Here is a 14387-nt window from a genome sequence, read left to right on the forward strand (position 1 = left end):
CTTAGGCGCTGATTCTGAGTTGCACGCAAAAGGGGCGGAAGTTGTCGCCAGCCGCGGATGCCCGATTTACTCATTTGCTAATTTAGATCCAAGTTGTATCAAACATTAACAAACTGTGCAAAAGCCTTGATAGAAGCAGAGGATGTCCAAAAAGACACCACATGGAGTAAAACCTGCAAGTAGTGTTAATAATAGCACAACAAAGGTTTAAAATATTAGACAGTAATTAGTGGGCTGGTGGTAGTTTGTTGTTGCTTTATATACTTATTTATAGTAAATTGTCACTAAATTTTTTATAAAGTGCAGTAGCTATAAAACGATCCACCTGTTTTGAATTTTTGCATTTTAATTTATCTCCTGAAATAAGATTTGGTTTATTTGGTTTATTTGTGATTTCTACCCATGGAACCAAACAAAACAAACAAAAGACTCAGTTAAAATGCTGCAAAGTAAGAATGCTTTCAAAAATAGATGCGGTAATAGTTTATTTTTAGCAATTGAAAAAAATGCAAAGTGAATGAACAGAAGAGAAATCTAAAGCAAATCAATATTTGGTGTGAACACCTTTTGCCTTCAAAACAGCATCAATTCTTCTAGGTACACTTGCACACAGTTTTTGAAGGTACTCAACAGGAAGGTTGACTTAAACTTCTTTGAAAACTAACCACGGATCTTCTGTGGATGTAGGCTTGCTCAAATATTTTTGTCTTTTCATGTAATCCCAGGCAGACTCGATGATGTTGAGATCAGGGTTCTGTGGGGGCCATATCATCAGTTCTAGGAAGTGACGTAACTTCATCCCAGTTGCCCAGAGGCAAGATAGATGTTGGGCCCCCCATACCACACATAAAACACATGACATGTTAATAAGTTGTTTCATGCGACTCAGTACTACCCATCCAGTTACAGGCCGTTTTCCGCGAATCTGTAACCACACACGGCTGCAGATCCATGCGACTTTGGACTGCTAATTTGACGCATGTGTAGAGTGAAATCTCAGCCAATGACGAATACGCAGTAGCGTAAAAATCACTCATTCCATCTGCAATCTTTGTGAGTGCCAGACAAAACAGACAATAATTTTGTGACCACTAAAGAATACTGAGAGCTATTATGTGACAGACAGATATAACTGAGAGCATTTTAGTGACCACCATATAAAACAGATAACAACACAAAGATCACCGGACAATTCAGAGAGCATTACAGCGATCACCATATAATGCAGTGTGTGTGCAGTGACTGCCACATAATGCTGAGAGTGTGCAGTGACTACCATATAATTAAGAGTGCCACGGTGCTTGTCTTATTTTACAAAGAGGGTTGCAACCTAATACAGAACTGCCTGCCCAAATGCCCACCCACTCTTCATCGAGGAGTCCCGCCTAAGGTTACAGACACATACTGTATATACAGAGTTACACAAACACATTACTCATATACATATACACATATAAACAGTTACATAGACATATACAGTATATACAGTTAGACAGACACTTATAGAGTTACACAAACAAATACAGTACATAGTCCCACACAGGGCCGGCCCAAGCTTAATTTTTTAGTAAGCAAATATAGATTTTGACCCCCTCATGAGATAAACTTTATAAAGGGACAGCACGCGCCGCAAAAAGTATGTGGTCTCACAAGGAAGGGGTGTGGTCACACAATAGTACCCCCAAAAGCACAGAGAGATAGTGGGTAGCAGGGAGATACTGTAATAGATGACTGGGGAGGCAGGGGTGACAGCGAGATAATAGGTGATAGGGAAAGATTGTAGGTGACTGGGGAAGCAGGGATGACAGGGAAATAGTGGGTGGCTGGGGTGGCAGGAGTGACAGGAAGATAGGTGACTGGGGAGGCAGTGGGACAGGGAGATTTTAGATGATTGGGGAGGCAGGGGTAAAAGGGAAAGGGTGACACTATGGGAAGGGTGACAGGAGTGGGTGAGAGGGTTACACCTTGGAGACGGTGACAGTAGTGGGCGAGAGGGTGACGCCAGGGTGAGGATGACAGCAGTGGGTGAGACAGAGAGGGTGACACCAGGGAGAGAGTGACAGCAGTGGGTGAGAGGGAGAGGGTGCCAGCATTGGGTGAGAGGGTGAGGGTGACACCAGGGAAAGGGTGACAGCAGTGAGTGACAGGGAGAGGATGATGCCAGGGAGTAGGAGACAGCAGTGGGTGACAGAGAGAGGGTGACACCACTGAGAGGGTGACAGCAGTGGGTGATGCCAGGGAGAGGGTGATGCCATGGAAGGGTTACAGCAGTAAGTGACAGGGAGAAGCTGACAGCAGTGGGTGACAGAGAGAGGGTGACAGCAGTGGGTGACAGTGAGAGGGTGATGCCAAAGAGAGGGTAAAAGCAGTGGGAGACACCAGGGAGAGGGCGACAGCAGTGGGTGACACCATGGAGTGGGCGACAGCAGTGGGTGTCAAGGAGAGGGTGACAGCAGTGGGTGACAGTGAGAGAATGATGCCAAGGAGAGGGAAAAAGCAGCGGAAGATGCCCGGGAGAGTGTGACAGCAGTGGGTGTCAAGGAGAGGGTGACAGCAGTGGGTGACAATGAGAGAATGATGCCAAGGAGAGGGTAAAAGCAGTGGAAGATGCCAGGGAGAGGGTGACAGCAGTGGGTCACATTGCAGTCAGTGGATGACAAATATACCGTATGTAAATTTTCTTACCAAGCAGAGTCACGCAGTGGGAGAGAGGAAGCCGGGATTTAAACATAAGGTAGAAAGTGGAGGAGAGGATAGAACGCGGTGGCCAAAAAACTACTGGATTTGGGCAGTGGTGGATTATTAAAGTAAGAAAAGGCTAAGCACATGAGTGAAGAGGGCCCTACTCGTGAAGGGGGGGGGGGGGGGGGCTTGACACATAGCCCCAGAGCCAACTTACTACTCTGTGAGCACCTGCCTCCTCCTCATATGGGAGGTGGAGTTTCTGTCTGGCCAGCTGGGAGGGGATGTAACAGCGCAGAGGAAGTAAGAGAGTAGCACAAGCCGAGAGGAGGCGGGGCTTATAGCTCACAGCATGCAGGGACTTTGCAACAGAGGAGAAGTGCTTGGATAATGGCGGCTGCAGCTAATAGGATCCGCGTCATGAGGTCTCCTGATTAGCTTCGGGCCTCTGTGATGTGGGCTGGAAGCTGTCTGGGACAATGGAGGAAGTGCCCCCTTAAGAGCTGAAGCCAGCGGCAACTGATTCGATTGTCTCCGGCAGTTCCGCCCCTAGTTTCAGGACTCCTTGTTCTTTTTTATGCTGATACTGCAATGATGTTTTATTTGCACATTATTTGATGTATTGGTGTTGCTTGGCAACACATCTATCTTGCTGATGTCACCTCCAGTACCAGTCCAGGGGTATGGGTCATAGGGTTGACCACACTTAGGTCGACAGTGTCTAGGTCGACCACTACTCGTCGACAGTGACTAAGTCAACACCCAAAATAGGTCAACACAGGCATTATGTCGACATGAGCAATATCAACATGACAAAAGGTCGACATGAGATTTAAAAAAAAAATTGGTGTCATTTTCTTCGTACAGTGACCGGGAACCCCAATTAGTGCACGATGTCCCCTCGCATGGCTCGCTTTGCTCACAGGTTACCGTTCCCAATTGTAGTCCACGTGGATCGGAAAGTATGAAAAAGTAAAAAGAAATTAAAAAATTGTGAAAAACTCATGTCAAACTTTTGTCATGTCGACCTAGAACATGTCGACCTCGTGACCAATTTGACCTAGAAACCCAGTCGACCTAATGCATGTCGACCAATAGTGGTCGACCTAATGACTGTCGACCTAAGTGTGGCCAACCTAAAGACCGTATACCCCTATCCAGTACCTATTTTAGCAAAGTGAAGCTAATTAGTACTACAAATTTGGAGGTAGTGATGTCAAGATGGGGATGGGGATGGTGATGTCATGATGGGGGTGTTTCTAGATCCTAATCTTTGCAAATTCAAGTAACAGAGGGCATGCTGTCCTAATGCCATCACTTTCATTACATGACCAAGTTAAGAGGAATCCATAAGTCTAGTAATCTGCCCAGGGTCAAATAAAACCACAGTCTGCTATGCCACCCCCCTCCCCCGCCAACCCCTCCGCATAGTGCTGCATGGGATCGTCAGCCGTATTTCCCGATCTTTTGAACATGCAGAATGATCAGGTGAGGCGACTGCCAAAAACCCCGTGGGAGCCCAGAGTGAACGATATCGGGGGTCATTCTGACCCGATTGCACGCTGCAGTTTATCGCAGCGGTGCGATCGGGTCAGAATTGCGCATCACTGGTGCCGCAGTGCACCGGCGTACGCCGGACGGTTGAAGGCCGTCGGGCCGCTACGATCACCTCTGCCTGATTGACAGGCAGAGGTAGTCGCTGGGGGGCGGAATGGCCAATGCGCGTTTCATGGGCGCGGTCCGGCCAATACAGGCGTGGCCGGACCGAATGGGGGGCGGGCCGCAGCGGCTTCGTGACGTCACATGCAGCTGCTGCGGGCCGGGGTGCGATGAGTAGCTCCCGGTCAGCACGCTAAAACTGTGCTTGTCGGGAGCTACTCTTGAAGTGCAAAGGAATCGCCACTGTGCGATGCCTTTGCACTTCTGGGGGGGGGGGGGGGGGCGGCACTGACATGCAGGGCGGGATAGCCCTGTGCTGGGCGTCCCCCCGCATGTCAGTGTGAATGATCGTAGCTGTGCTAAATTTAGCACAGCTACGATCATCTCGGAATGACCCCCCTCATGCATACACACGGAACGATAAAACTGTATTATCGTTCTGATGCATCGGATTGTCACCTATATCGGTGTGTGGGGGCCTTAAATTTTCATTTATTTATTTATTCATTTATTTTTGTTCATTCTGGGTTTTTTTGCAAATAAATACTTCTGGAGTTGACCTTTGGCTATGTAGTTTAATTGGCAACTTTCTACAGCTATAAATTCCTAAATCAGAAGTTAGTGTTACCTGTAACACGCCAACTTTTGGGGGTTATTTTTCCCTTTAAAAGGCAGTTATGGTCTATAGCAATCCAGTAACTTCCAGGTTGCATTTTAATAGAGGAAAATGATATTGTGTTGGTACGTAGAGCAGCGTAGCCCTGCCACACTTAAATGTTACTTTAAAATGTGTTTGTGCTGATGTCATCAATAAAGTTTTTTGTTTAAAATGCAAGTGTTAGTAAGACATTGTGTAACATGTAATGCTTTCCTACACATTTATTGACATTTACAATTATTAATGTTCCCCTGCAACTAATAAGGAACAAGGGAATCACAGTGTATTTTTCCAGGGTTTACTAAACCTTAAGCTGTGCAATTTAATAGCACTATTGCAAGCATTATGTGTATGTTGGATGGCTTTATAAACACTTAAGAAAAATGAATTATGGTACCACAAAGGGATTACCGTGTATCATTACGGCCAGGTAAATGCCAGGACGGTGACATAATTGGTAGTTGGGAGTAAAATACAGCCCCCTTTAAAATGTTACCAAGGTAAATGCTGCAAGGTTGTCATTTATTATACATAAACATGACTACAGGTTATTTATCATTCTCTGAATCATGGCTGTATCTGATGCACATTTCCATAATTTTGCTGGCTGTTAGTTCATTAGCTCCTTTAAAACCACAACCTTGCCCATTTTTGTAAGGCTCTTAATTTAGTTTTCCTTAATGATGCATGGGTTTGTATGAATAAATTACAAAGCAGCCTCCGTGATACTGTCCTCCTTTCTTACCAAACAAACAAAAACCATCTTAAATCTTCCCTCGTTAATAGCAGACAGCGCTGTAGAAAATAGCATTGTTAAAGATAGTGAATTACAAAGGTCCTGTGACAATCAGCTGATAAAACCTACAAGCTTTATGTCATATTATTTTGATGAAATAAATATTGTTCATAAAACATGTGAGAGCCATACGTAAAACACAATGAACACACGCGTAATAACAATAATGTATTTCCCCACAATTATAACTAGCCTTTAATTAGATTCATCACAGACTGTCTTAGTATTCTCTCACTGATAGACCACTGCGGTAAACTGCCCAAAGTATCATAATTATAATTTCTCAATATTTGAGGTTTATTTACTAAGTGGTTGCTTGTTAGTTGTAAAAGGTGAAGCTTCCTGGAATGTTTAATCCAAATATTTAAAAGGGCAATCCTTTTCATACCAAAACAAATTTTGGGCTTAAACACATCAGGATGGGTGTGGAATGGAAGGTAGATAGTAACTAGGTCGACAGTGTCTAGGTCGACCACTATTGGTCGACAGGGTCTCTAGGTTGACAGGGTCTCTAAGTCGACAGGGTCTTTAGGTCGACGTGGTCTAGGTCTTCAGTTCAAAAGGTCGACATGAGTTTTTTATGGGGGGGGGGTTTGTGTCATTTTCGTCGTAGAGTGACCGGGAACCCCAATTAGTGCACCGTGTCCCCTCGCATGCTCGCTTCACTCTATTACCGTTCAAATTGTAGTCCACGTGGATCGTTAAGTATGAAAAGGTTCAAAAAAAGAAACAAATCGTGAAAAACTCATGTCGACCTTTTGACCTGTCGACCTAGAGACCCTGTCGACCTAGTTACTGTCGACCAATAGGGGTCGACCTAGACAGTGTCGACCTAGTTACTGTCGACCTAGAGACCGGATCCCCATCAGGATACAGAGGCTTTTACTAAAGCGGTGGTTTAGTAAATAAACTCCTGTGACACCAAGGGGTAAATTTACTAAGATGGGAGTTCTATTTAAGATGGGATGTTGCCCATACCAACCGATAAAAATTCAGGTATTATTTTATAGAAGGTGCTAGATAAATGAGAAGTATACAAAAGGGTTCTTTTCGGGTTATCTGAAATTGCGCAGAAATACCACCAGCAGCTTTAAGGTACACACAAACCCACACGGAGTATTTCTCCACGTTACTCCAATTGTAATACAGTAAAAAAATGTTGGGGAATGTGTTCCCTCAAGCGCTAATCATTTAACACAGAAATGAACATAAAATGGAAAATGCAATACATTCCTTATCTTGAAATGAACATCCAGAAAAAGAATCCGTCCTTTATCAGTGTGTGTCCCCTTAGACAAGTTTGCATATGAAACGAAAGAAGAGGGGATATCATGTGTAGTACATTCACAAATTTAATGATACATCACACACATGAAATGGACATTTAACATTCAACAGAAATCCATCTGACAAAAATAACTGACAATAGGGACTTGCACTGTCCTGTTAGGGGGAGAGTCAGAATAATTACCAGCGGGTCTGAGAACCGGTGGTGTAACAGTTCTCAAACAAGTTCTTTAAAGGTTACCAATCGTCTCTCCGGAAAAGTCAATTGGAGCCAGTTTCTGGTAGTCACTCAGCAATCCAGATGTAACAACAGGAACTTGCAAAGTCCACTATTGGTCCCCCAAATAACCACCAACGCGTTTCCTCCCGACTTGCTTCGGGTCTTTCTCAAGGTGAAGTGAGGGACACTCTGACTGTTCACATTATAAACCAGTTTTCAACCAATCCGCTTCTTGATATTCCAACTAGATACAGCTGTATTCCTTAGTATAAGCTGCACCTGTTGTCATGGTGACAATTATCCTCCCATCCTATCAGGAGGCCAATTGCGGTTGTATTGCGTCACTTCCGGGGTGTGGCCTCATTCTCATATGCCGCCCCCTATCAGGATTCTTATATATTTGCGGCATTTCTATTCCGCCAACCACGCCAACCGGAACCGGAAGTAGCCGGCTGCCCGGTCTCCGTTCTATGTTGATTTCCGCCAACCACGCCAACCGGAACCGGAAGTGGCCGATGTACGGGATCCGATCTTTCTCCCACATCAGTCAAATAAAGTATGCTCGTATCTGCCGGGACCGGAAGCGTCCTAAATAGTTCTTCCTCCCGCCAACCACTAAAATGACGTTCTTGCCATCCGGGACCGGAAGTGACGCTCCACAATCACATCAATAACCATACTATAGAAAAATTTATATACATGTATTAAGGTCTTTTTTTCTTCAGTATTGCTCCTATACGCTGGAAGAAAGAAACAGTAAAAAGACAGTAAAAAAAGGGGCAATTAACTTACAGACAAATTCTATATATATATAAAATATATTTATAAAAACCACTTCAACTCAAAATCATTATTGAGTCCTAGTGGGTGCAGTGTATTAAATTCATAAATGGCCTGCATTTCATTTTTTGCTAAAATCGACATAATATCCTTTTGTCTATTAGTACATTTTATCAATTTAAAACCTGCAAATCGAATAACATGTTTCAGAGAACTATTATGTTGGACCTTAAAATGATTTGATAGAGCATGCGTAATCACTCCGTTCTTAATATTTCTGCAATGCTCACTTATCCGCACTTTTAACGGTCTAGTGGTCCGACCAATATAAAACAAGTGGCAGGAACACTCAATAAAATATAAAACATTTTTCATATTACAAGTGATAAAATCGCATATTTTTGTAGTTTTACCGTTGATACATAATGTATCAACCTTTTTCGTTCCATCACTCTTAATTTCCCTGCACCCAATGCAAATCCCGCATCGATGGAAACCTTTTGTTAATATCCTGCCTTCTCTTTTCTTGGGGGGGAGGTAACTTCTTACTAAGGAATTTTTAAGATTTGGGGCTCTCCTATAGATAAAAACAGGATGGTCTGGAATAACTTTACCAACCACTGGGTCCTTTTTCAAGATGTTCCAATTTTTTCTAAATGACTTTTCTACCATCTTGTGTTGTGCACTAAAACTGGTAATAAATGCCCATTCATAATTTCGTTTTTTATTAATATTAGTCTTAGATTTTAGAGGGTCATTACCTAAAAGAGATTCCCTATCCAATAGATCTACTTCATGAATGGCCCGTTCAACCTTCCCACGATCATATCCACTTTTTTCAAAACGATGTTTTAACTCATTGGCTTGCTGTTGATACATATCATCATTTGTGCAATTTCTTTTGCACCTTTTTAATTGGCCTTGTGGGATTGAGTTCAGCCAATTAGGGTGGTGGCAACTATTTATATTGATGTAGGCCTGAGAATCCGTTTGTTTAATATAGGTCTTTGTGTTGAATTTTCCATTCTCCTGAGAGAGTGTAATGTCTAGAAAGTTAACCTCCTTTAAATCTATAGTGAATGTTAGTTCTATATTCAAATCATTTTCATTTAAATATTGACAAAACAGATCCAAAGTCTCTCTATTTCCTCTCCATATAAAAAGGATATCATCAATAAATCTTCTCCAGGACACCAGGTTCGCTCCAAATGGGTTCTGGGTCCAGACATAGTCCGACTCCCATTGGCCCATAAATATGTTGGCGTAACTTGGAGCGAACCTGGTGCCCATGGCCGTGCCCACTTTCTGGATAAAATAATCCCTCTCCACCGTAAAATAATTGTTTGTAAGGATAAAATGAATCCCCTCCAAGATAAATTGTTGTAGATTCCCATCTAAAGTGCTATTGTGCAAAGCATTGGTAATGGCTCTAATCCCTGCTTCATGTTCAATAATGGAATATAACGATTTGACGTCGGCCGTTGCCAATATCAAATTATCTTCCCATGGAATGAGAGATAGATGGTTTAACAGATCTTTCGTATCTTTAAGGTGCGAAGTGTTTTTCAACACCAGAGGCTGTAGAAAATAGTCGATATACTCCGATAGATTAGCTGTTATTGAATCTATTCCGGAGACTATTGGCCTTCCTGGGGGGTGGGTGGGATTTTTGTGTACCTTGGGTAATAGGTACATAGTGGGTACTGTCGGTTTCTCATTTATGAGGAATTTCACCTCTTTCTCTTCTAATACCCCTAGGTCATTATACTTCCTTATGAGTTCTTTAAAATTAGTGTTAATTCTCTCTGTTGGATCTGACCTTAATTTTTGGTACGTATTCCGGTCTTCCAAATGCAGTTCCACTTCCTTTACATACCATTCTCTATTCATTACCACTACCCCACCCCCCTTATCTGTCGGTTTAATGACTAGTTCTATGTTTTGTTTTAAATCCTTCAAAGCTTTTCTTTCATTTGAAGTAAGGTTATTTTTTATCCCTGTTGGTCTAAATTCTCTTAAATCCCCTTGTACCAATTGACAAAATGTGTCAATAAAATTCCCCTTAATATGAGCGGGGTAAAAAACCGACTTTGGTTTAAATGGTGTATGTTCTATCAATTCTAAATCCTCTACTACCTCTGTTGGTTCTTTCAATAGAAAAAATTTCTTTATACACACCTTACGTATAAACTTATGGATATCAACAAAAGTTTCGAATTTATTGATGGGTACAGCAGGGGCATATTTAAGGCCCTTTTCTAGGACATTTTTCTCATATTCTGTAAGGACGTGAGAACTAATATTGAAAATTTTTACTCCTTTTTCCTCCCTATTAATCCCTATGGTGTGGGTATCTTCAATATTTTCTGTCTCCTGTATAATAGCCCCTTGATGGATTTGGGTCTTTGAAGGTATGGGTTTTTTTCTTTTTCTCCCATGTTTCTTTGGGCGTTTGTTTCTAGTGGTTTTCTTCTTTTGCTTTTTAATCCTCCCCCCTCCTCTTTTCCCCCTATGGGTCTTTCTTTTTATCTTTGGTCCCACCTCCTCCTCCTGTCCCCTAAAAAATGGGTCCCTCTAGTATTTCCATTGAAAACCTCATATCGGTTCCCAACAAAAAAATTCCTTAGTAAGAAGTTACCTCCCCCCCAAGAAAAGAGAAGGCAGGATATTAACAAAAGGTTTCCATCGATGCGGGATTTGCATTGGGTGCAGGGAAATTAAGAGTGATGGAACGAAAAAGGTTGATACATTATGTATCAACGGTAAAACTACAAAAATATGCGATTTTATCACTTGTAATATGAAAAATGTTTTATATTTTATTGAGTGTTCCTGCCACTTGTTTTATATTGGTCGGACCACTAGACCGTTAAAAGTGCGGATAAGTGAGCATTGCAGAAATATTAAGAACGGAGTGATTACGCATGCTCTATCAAATCATTTTAAGGTCCAACATAATAGTTCTCTGAAACATGTTATTCGATTTGCAGGTTTTAAATTGATAAAATGTACTAATAGACAAAAGGATATTATGTCGATTTTAGCAAAAAATGAAATGCAGGCCATTTATGAATTTAATACACTGCACCCACTAGGACTCAATAATGATTTTGAGTTGAAGTGGTTTTTATAAATATATTTTATATATATATAGAATTTGTCTGTAAGTTAATTGCCCCTTTTTTTACTGTCTTTTTACTGTTTCTTTCTTCCAGCGTATAGGAGCAATACTGAAGAAAAAAAGACCTTAATACATGTATATAAATTTTTCTATATTTATTGATGTGATTGTGGAGCGTCACTTCCGGTCCCGGATGGCAAGAACGTCATTTTAGTGGTTGGCGGGAGGAAGAACTATTTAGGACGCTTCCGGTCCCGGCAGATACGAGCATACTTTATTTGACTGATGTGGGAGAAAGATCGGATCCCGTACATCGGCCACTTCCGGTTCCGGTTGGCGTGGTTGGCGGAAATCAACATAGAACGGAGACCGGGCAGCCGGCTACTTCCGGTTCCGGTTGGCGTGGTTGGCGGAATAGAAATGCCGCAAATATATAAGAATCCTGATAGGGGGCGGCATATGAGAATGAGGCCACACCCCGGAAGTGACGCAATACAACCGCAATTGGCCTCCTGATAGGATGGGAGGATAATTGTCACCATGACAACAGGTGCAGCTTATACTAAGGAATACAGCTGTATCTAGTTGGAATATCAAGAAGCGGATTGGTTGAAAACTGGTTTATAATGTGAACAGTCAGAGTGTCCCTCACTTCACCTTGAGAAAGACCCGAAGCAAGTCGGGAGGAAACGCGTTGGTGGTTATTTGGGGGACCAATAGTGGACTTTGCAAGTTCCTGTTGTTACATCTGGATTGCTGAGTGACTACCAGAAACTGGCTCCAATTGACTTTTCCGGAGAGACGATTGGTAACCTTTAAAGAACTTGTTTGAGAACTGTTACACCACCGGTTCTCAGACCCGCTGGTAATTATTCTGACTCTCCCCCTAACAGGACAGTGCAAGTCCCTATTGTCAGTTATTTTTGTCAGATGGATTTCTGTTGAATGTTAAATGTCCATTTCATGTGTGTGATGTATCATTAAATTTGTGAATGTACTACACATGATATCCCCTCTTCTTTCGTTTCATATGCAAACTTGTCTAAGGGGACACACACTGATAAAGGACGGATTCTTTTTCTGGATGTTCATTTCAAGATAAGGAATGTATTGCATTTTCCATTTTATGTTCATTTCTGTGTTAAATGATTAGCGCTTGAGGGAACACATTCCCCAACATTTTTTTACTGTATTACAATTGGAGTAACGTGGAGAAATACTCCGTGTGGGTTTGTGTGTACCTTAAAGCTGCTGGTGGTATTTCTGCGCAATTTCAGATAACCCGAAAAGAACCCTTTTGTTTAGAATCTAGTTTTTTCTCCTATCTTTTCGGGATTTGTGTATTGCAGCGACCATGTTTAAGTGTAGAGAGAATAGAAGGTCTATGCTGGAGAACCTTTTTAAGGATGAAGGAGAACATATTGAGCTCCTAGATGAGAGCTTAGAGAATATAATGAGAAAACTAGAAGTCATCCTTCTGAAAGAGAATAGGATTTGGTGGGAGACAGTTACGTTGGAAAAATATGTCTCCCACAAAATCATTCCAAGAGGTTTAAGAATAAATAAAAAAGCATCGTTTGAAGCTGCATCAGAAACTTTTAGAGATGATTGGGATATGATTTTGGCAGAATGTTCCTTTTCTCTCATTAATCTCATCATAAATGAGAGAAAAAAGGACCTGTCGAATTTAGATGATGAGATCAAACGTTATAGAGATCTGATTGTTCGTTTTGCTGATTTACCAGACTACAAAAGATTCGAGGAAAGGATTGAAATTAATATTAAGAAGAATGAAAAGATACTAGTCGACCGGAAAATCAGGAAATTTATAAGAGACAAAAGGGAGTTTTCTAATCCTACAGAACCTGAATCAGAAGACGAAAGTGTAAATAGGGAAGAGACACAGTACAATAAAAATATAACAGGTCAATCCAAAAGTAATAATAACAGAGAATTAGATAGGATTATGACTAGGCATAGGAAAGCCTCCGTATCAAGAAAATTAACATTTAAAACTAGGGATGTGCAGTACCATTCAAGAGAAAGACCAAGAGAAAGAAACCCTGAGCAATGGAGGTATAGAGAAAGAAAATATGATAATGAGGCCCCATTTGAACGGAATTATAGGAATACGAGAGATGTGGGGTTCAGAGAGGAGTGGAATAGAAGAAGATCCCCTTTAAGAACACCTTTATCGGTTGGGAACCGATATGAGGTTTTCAATGGAAATACTAGAGGGACCCATTTTTTAGGGGACAGGAGGAGGAGGTGGGACCAAAGATAAAAAGAAAGACCCATAGGGGGAAAAGAGGAGGGGGGAGGATTAAAAAGCAAAAGAAGAAAACCACTAGAAACAAACGCCCAAAGAAACATGGGAGAAAAAGAAAAAAACCCATACCTTCAAAGACCCAAATCCATCAAGGGGCTATTATACAGGAGACAGAAAATATTGAAGATACCCACACCATAGGGATTAATAGGGAGGAAAAAGGAGTAAAAATTTTCAATATTAGTTCTCACGTCCTTACAGAATATGAGAAAAATGTCCTAGAAAAGGGCCTTAAATATGCCCCTGCTGTACCCATCAATAAATTCGAAACTTTTGTTGATATCCATAAGTTTATACGTAAGGTGTGTATAAAGAAATTTTTTCTATTGAAAGAACCAACAGAGGTAGTAGAGGATTTAGAATTGATAGAACATACACCATTTAAACCAAAGTCGGTTTTTTACCCCGCTCATATTAAGGGGAATTTTATTGACACATTTTGTCAATTGGTACAAGGGGATTTAAGAGAATTTAGACCAACAGGGATAAAAAATAACCTTACTTCAAATGAAAGAAAAGCTTTGAAGGATTTAAAACAAAACATAGAACTAGTCATTAAACCGACAGATAAGGGGGGTGGGGTAGTGGTAATGAATAGAGAATGGTATGTAAAGGAAGTGGAACTGCATTTGGAAGACCGGAATACGTACCAAAAATTAAGGTCAGATCCAACAGAGAGAATTAACACTAATTTTAAAGAACTCATAAGGAAGTATAATGACCTAGGGGTATTAGAAGAGAAAGAGGTGAAATTCCTCATAAATGAGAAACCGACAGTACCCACTATGTACCTATTACCCAAGGTACACAAAAATCCCACCCACCCCCCAGGAAGGCCAATAGTCTCCGGAATAG

At 41.5% G+C, this 14387-nt stretch overlaps 1 long non-coding RNA gene across 1 annotated transcript in view; it reads left to right on the forward strand.

The window, feature by feature from the left end:
• The window catches only part of LOC135058205 (uncharacterized), a 153010-nt gene extending 141653 nt beyond the window's left edge, over positions 1 to 11357 (forward strand). The window contains exon 3 of the long non-coding RNA XR_010244674.1: positions 11298 to 11357. This is a non-coding gene — a long non-coding RNA (uncharacterized LOC135058205). The remainder of the gene's footprint in view (positions 1 to 11297) is intronic.
• The last annotated feature ends 3030 nt before the right edge of the window (positions 11358 to 14387 follow it).

The sequence above is a fragment of the Pseudophryne corroboree genome, chromosome 3 (assembly GCF_028390025.1).
Source record: "Pseudophryne corroboree isolate aPseCor3 chromosome 3, aPseCor3.hap2, whole genome shotgun sequence".
Classification (NCBI taxonomy): Eukaryota; Metazoa; Chordata; class Amphibia; order Anura; family Myobatrachidae; genus Pseudophryne; species Pseudophryne corroboree.